The sequence below is a fragment of the Microcaecilia unicolor genome, chromosome 7, assembly GCF_901765095.1.
Source record: "Microcaecilia unicolor chromosome 7, aMicUni1.1, whole genome shotgun sequence".
Classification (NCBI taxonomy): Eukaryota; Metazoa; Chordata; class Amphibia; order Gymnophiona; family Siphonopidae; genus Microcaecilia; species Microcaecilia unicolor.
In genome coordinates this window covers 164,387,860-164,394,084 of record NC_044037.1, presented here as the reverse complement: position 1 = coordinate 164,394,084, position 6,225 = coordinate 164,387,860, and the positions used below count along the sequence as shown (strand labels likewise).

Here is a 6,225-nt window from a genome sequence, read left to right as displayed (position 1 = left end):
GTTCTGCCATTAAGTTTAAAGAAATAGACTTAACCATCTAGAATCATCTTTCAAAAAAATCAAACCTAGAATCTAAAGTGCAGTCCTTGCAGGCAGTTGATGTGCCTGCTATTAAAGATTATACTGGTCTTCACTGTATGATAGAACAGAGTAAATTATCCATAGATTCCTATGATCTTAGATTGCTTAATTTTCCTAGAACTTGTTTGCTATTTACTGGGGTCTTGAAAAAATTTAAGGGTGTTTTGGGTCTTGTTGATCCTGATGCTATTTCTTCTGTTAAGTATTTCTGATTACTTTGTTCAACTCTGGCTCAGTAGCTTCAAGGGGAACTCTCTTGGATCCAATGTTGAAGAAAGTATAGATCTAACTGTCTTCCTTGAAGATCTGCAGGAAATTATTGCCACAAGGCAGTCATTGTTGGTCATTTCACTTTTATGTCAGGATACGTTAGTAGCTTTGTGGGCTTACTTTAAGTCAAGGAAGCATTATTTTGTGGGCAAAATATATAGATTTTCCCAGATGTCCCATGAGTTATACAGTCACAAAGGAAACTACTTCTTGTATTAAGTGAATATTGCTTGCCAAAATGTTCAAATCACTATTTTCGAAACCTGTTTTGCAGACATTTATCTATGCAGCTCGTCTGCAGTGAGATCAAATCACCAGGGGGCGTGTTGTGGGTGCAATTAAGGCATTCGTAACAGTTGGACATTTTTCTGCTGTAGTGGAACAAAACCAAAATGTCCAGGGCTACAATTTCAATGTTTTGGTCTAGACCTGTTTTTATTATGACTAAATCAGAAAAAGGTGCCCTAAATGACCAAATGCCCACTGGAGGGATTAAGGCATGACCCCCCCTTACTCCCGCAGTGTTGACTGACCCTCTTCCACCCCCCCAAAGATATGAAAGAAACAGTATAAACCAGTTTCTATGACAGTCTCAGATGTTATAGCCAATCCTATTGGAGCAGCAAGCAGGCCCCTGGAGTAACCTAGAGAACAATGCAATGCACTATAGAGAAGAAGACCCAGGCCCATATCCCACTCTGTTACACATGTGGTGGAAAGTGTGAGTCCCTCAAACCCACCAAAAACCTACGGTACCTGCATATAGGTGACACATGCAGTCATAAAGGCTATTGTAGTGGTGTACAGTTGAGTATAGTAGGTTTTTGGTAGGTTTTGGAGGGGTCACCATACAATATAAAGAGGTAACAGTGAGCTGTATAACTGGGAGCTTTTATGTGAAGTGCACTGCAGTGCCCCCTAGGGTGCCCCTGCTGGGATGTCTATTTGGCCGGTCTACTAAGAATGTTGGCTCCTCCTACATCCCGATGGCTTGACTTTTGCATTTTTCACTTGGATTTTTCCCCCCGAAAATGGACCAAAAAATAAAATAAACAGAGCACAAAAACATCTAGCAAATGGCCTTTTCAGAATAAAAAGACGTTTTGCTGTTTCAAAAATCGTTATATTCGCCACTTGGTTTCAGGATATTTTGAGCAAAACATCCAAAGTTAGACTTAGACATCATATCAAAAAATGCCCCTTCATGTGGGTTAAAGTAAGCATTTTATGTTGGATTGAAAAAGCACTGGAAGCCAGTGGTATTTGAGTGTGTGTGTGTGTGTGGGGGGGGGGGGGGGGGGGGGGGGGGGGGAATTCTATCAAATCTAGTGACATGGGAGAGTATTCTATTCTAATGGCAGTGTTCTGAATGGTTTACAGATGACATGTAAGATATTGGGGGAGACCTGAATTGATGATGATGCAATAATCTAGGCATGATAAGAGAAGTGCATAGAAGAGAGTCATCTGGGAAGATTTTTCCAGATAAGATTTCACAGCCCTAAATTGATGAACAGAAAGAAAAGCAGTCTTAGCTAGGGAAAACATTTATTGTGAAAAGGTGCATTCCTGTTTAAGAATGATCCCAAGATATTTAAAGTGAAGGACTAACAGAATAGGAGAATTATACAATTTTGGAGAAGTAGATGGAGAAGTGGGACTGCCTGCAATCATCAAGCAGTGGTCTGTGATGAATTGAGAAGTTGATTTTTTTTTCAAGCCAGGATGAAATGGTTGCTAGAGCAGTATCAAGTTTATTCAAATTAGAGCTGACAGGATCAGTATTGTAGAGGAGAATATCATCAGCATAATAACATAGTAGATGACGGCAGAAAAAGCCCTGCACGGCCCATCCAGTCTGCCCAACGAGATAAACTCATATGTGCTACTTTTTGTGTATACCTTATCTTCATTTGTATCTGCCATTTTTAGGGCACAGACCGTAGAAGTCTGCCCAGCACCAGCCCCGCCTCCCAACCACCGGCTCTGCCACCCAATCTCGGCTAAGCTTCTGAGGATCCATACCTTCTGAACAAGATTCCTTTATGTTTATCCCACGCATGTTTGAATTCCGTTACCGTTTTCATCTCCACCATTCCAAGTATCCACCACTCTCTCTGTGAAAAAATACTTCCTGACATTTTTCTTGAGTCTGCCCCCCTTCAATCTCATTTCATGTCCTCTAGTTCTACCGCCTTCCCATCTACGGAAAAGGTTCGTTTGCGGATTAATACCTTTCAAATATTTGAACGTCTGTATCATATCACGCCTGTTTCTCCTTTCCTCCAGGGTATACGTGTTCATAATAAAATAAAATGCATGGATAATGAGATCTTGGATTAAGTGAGTTAAGGGGCTAAGGAAGATATTGAATCGAAGGGGAACGAAGACTGAATCTTGAGGTACACCAAAGTACATAACGGTGGGTATGTGCCTGAGATGGAAGAGGAGGTGTAAAATATATGAAAAGTGCAGCCCTTAAGAACCGCTTTGAACCATGAATATACAGCACCTCAGATTTCCAGGCCAGTGAGTTGTAAATTTTAAGGGCCCTCTTTGCGCCCCAGGAATACACTTTTCCGGGGAGAAAGGGTCTGCGACTCCATTATGTGTTGGGCCGCCTGCCTAAATCCTTTTGATATTCCATCCCAGTGATATCTCTGTTGTGTAGATACTAGAAGGCGTAAGTCTAGGATAATGTCCATGACTATGGTCTTCTGTGTATCAGAATCTAAGTATATCTTTGCCTAGTTATGTTCCCATATATATGGTATTAGAAATCTATAAAAATTAGTGTAAAGAGTGTGTGTTAATTGTATGTGGATTAGTTTTTAGTTAGAATGACAGGTAAAGAATTATTGGGAATAAAGACAGAGATAGATTTCAGAAAGAAGACTTTATTCTTACCAAGTTTTCAAAGTACAGACATCAAACAGATTCTGGGTTCAACAGCACAGGGCTCCGCTGTCCGAGAAGAAGTGTTGGGGAGAACTCCAACTCTCTCTCAAAATCTTATCCCTTTTATAGCCCCAGATCCTAATACAAGTCTATTGTGAGGTACATTTTTTTTCTAATATTTCTCAATTTCTGAGATCATACTTTCGTATCCGGCCAGATGCGCATCTGTACCCAACTCTTTTCCGTTCTATCTATTTCTAGAGTTTCCACACTTCCGTAGATGTCAACATGTTTTTTGAACATTTTGTTTTTCTCGTTTACTAAAATATCTTTATCAGTTTCACATCTTCCTTTTGAAATACCTTTCACAACATCTCATGATCTGTGTGCCATATTATGGAAAATAAGTCCCATTTTATGAACCTCATTTTATTCCTTTTACCCATTATTCTGTCATTATGGGTGCTATATTCAATTAGAATGTTGTACCTGGTTGTGTTAAGACCCATTGTTCAAACCTGCTTTTTACAGATTCTCAAATATGTCATCATTAACTTGTTATTTGGCCTAGTCAGTACTTTTTCAGTTGCTCTAGCCTGTGTAACTTAGCCCACCACTATTCCAGTGGTAGGTCTGAAGCCAGGCCACATATTAACATTCCCCTCTTCACCCTATCCCATAGGGTGACACCAGGGTAAATACACCATGGTACCATCCATTCCAGAAGGTATCCTATCAGGCCATCAAATTTTCTGAGTCTTACGGTTAACTGGTACAGTCAAATTTGTTTTTGGTTTGAAATTACCATCTTGGCACCACTTCAATTATTTCAATACTTCTTATCTATATCTGTGGTTATACAAAAACTTATAATTACTATAATAATATTTTTAATTCAACCCGTTAATATGCAGGTTCTAACTTATTCTTACCTATGTGAGTATATATTGTTGTCAATCATAAATTCTTTGGTTATATACTGATTATATCTTGAGCATACATTTGCATAGATTTGCATAGACATTTTGCTTATGTATCACATCATCTTATAAAGCTTTATATGGTTATATTGTATCCCTGTGTGCTATTACCTGATTATACAGTTGCAGACATCTCTCTAGTGTCTCTAACATTTGCATAGCGATTGGTCCTTCTCAGAGGGAGATAGTCCAATGTGTTATCTCCTGTGGTATTGGGAAGGAGATTTTCGTACAGGACATATTGTCCTGCTGTTGTCTTTTTCATTATTGCAGTTTCAATTAAGCGTTCTACTAAGCCTCTAGCACAAGGGATTATGCAACATCCTACTAATACAAAAATTGCTACCACTATAATTATAGTAGTGGCTGCTGAAATGATAAATGTCTTCCATTTACCAAAAGCTCTATCCATCCAACCAGTCCAGGATGTGTCAACGCCAGAGTTCTCTGCCAATTCTTGTGACAGTGAGGTTAAGCCTTCCAAAGCTCTGGTGATTGATCCATCTGGAGCAGTATTGTTGGGGATAAAGGTGCAACACTGTGTACCTATTTTCCGGCACACTCCGCCCTCTGCTGCCAGAAGTTGGTCAAGCACTAATCTGTTTTCCAACGTCATCCTGCTGGTGGCGTCTAATTGTGTTGCAATTCCTTGAACTGCATCTCTAGTGTAGTTCACAAATCTCTGCTGGTTGTAATATATATAGTTAATCCAGTCTAAATTTTTATTTATAGTAGCCCACCAAAAGAAAGCTGATTCGAATCCTGCAGCTATTTGGTTTCTGGCTTTGAACTCATCAGGAACCCCTCTTGGAACTCCAATTGCATCTATATAGACCCGATCATCAAAAGATCCAGGCATTGCATTTCTCTTCACTCGTGAGGAAGAGCTGCTATGAGGAGGGAGCAAAGATGCTATTATAATTGGAATTACCAATTTGACTAAGGCACATCTGCCTGTCCAACTCCTGTGGAGTGTATGGTGGATAGTGTGGGTTCCACAGTACCACCATATGTCTGCTCTAGCTTGTGAAAAGTCTGTGAGATTTAGATTTCGTAGAGTCGCTTTTTCTAGGGTTGTATTACAATTGGTCAAATTTCCTAAAAACCGTGTATTCTTCACCCCATATCGTTCCAGACATGTATAATATCTGGTAGCAGGATCTGGAATCCTGAATGCGGGTGGAACCCTCAGCCGAGGGGGTAAGTAGGGGTGGTGTTCGTTAAGATGTTGACAAGTCTGGTTGATATCATCTTTCATTTGTAATAACTCTAACATACACCAAAAACCATCTGGATCATTGTTCAGATCTAAAGGAAAGGGAACTACAGTTGGTTCTGCTCTTGCATGGGCACAAAAATAACAATTAGAGACATTCAAACTCTTTGTAGTATAATGCGCCCATTCGAGCCACAGGTTTGTTTCTCCAAATCCTGTTTCTAATGCCATTAAATCTTTGGAATTATTAATCGGCACAATCTGGTAAGGAATCTTTACTTCTGGGATTTTTGTTGGCATCAAAGGATTATTTTCTGGTTGGGCTGGGGGTGGAACAATCTTAAATTTTCCAACAGGGTCTCTACCAGAGGCGTCAATTCCTAAGGAATAAGTTCTGTATGTAACAGCCGTTACTCCTCTGAAAGTGATAGCCACTTGATTACATTTGGTCATTGAACAGAGGCCAGTCACTCGCAATTTCATAATAGAAATGCTCTTTTTGAGATCTGGAATTTCGCTACCTGAGTAGGGAATCCATGAACCTGTGTACCACCATACTTGTGCCCAACTTCCGCAATTGGAGAAGGGACACAGGTATACCTCAAAGGCTGACAAATATTGCTGTACAGGATGTTCACCACACATAGTGTAGGCACACACATCAAGGGTGATTGTGGTCGTGTTCTCAGTTGTGGGTAATGTTATTTCAGGGGTGGTAATAAAGTGTTGCAGAAAACTTTCTAGATGCTTTGTTCCTTGTACCATAGGCATGGTGAGCAC

At 40.0% G+C, this 6,225-nt stretch overlaps 1 protein-coding gene across 1 annotated transcript in view; it reads left to right on the top strand.

Moving 5' to 3' along the window:
* The window catches only part of PLEKHM3 (pleckstrin homology domain containing M3), a 481,342-nt gene that overhangs the window by 218,047 nt on the left and 257,070 nt on the right, over window positions 1–6,225 (top strand). The window lies entirely within an intron of this gene.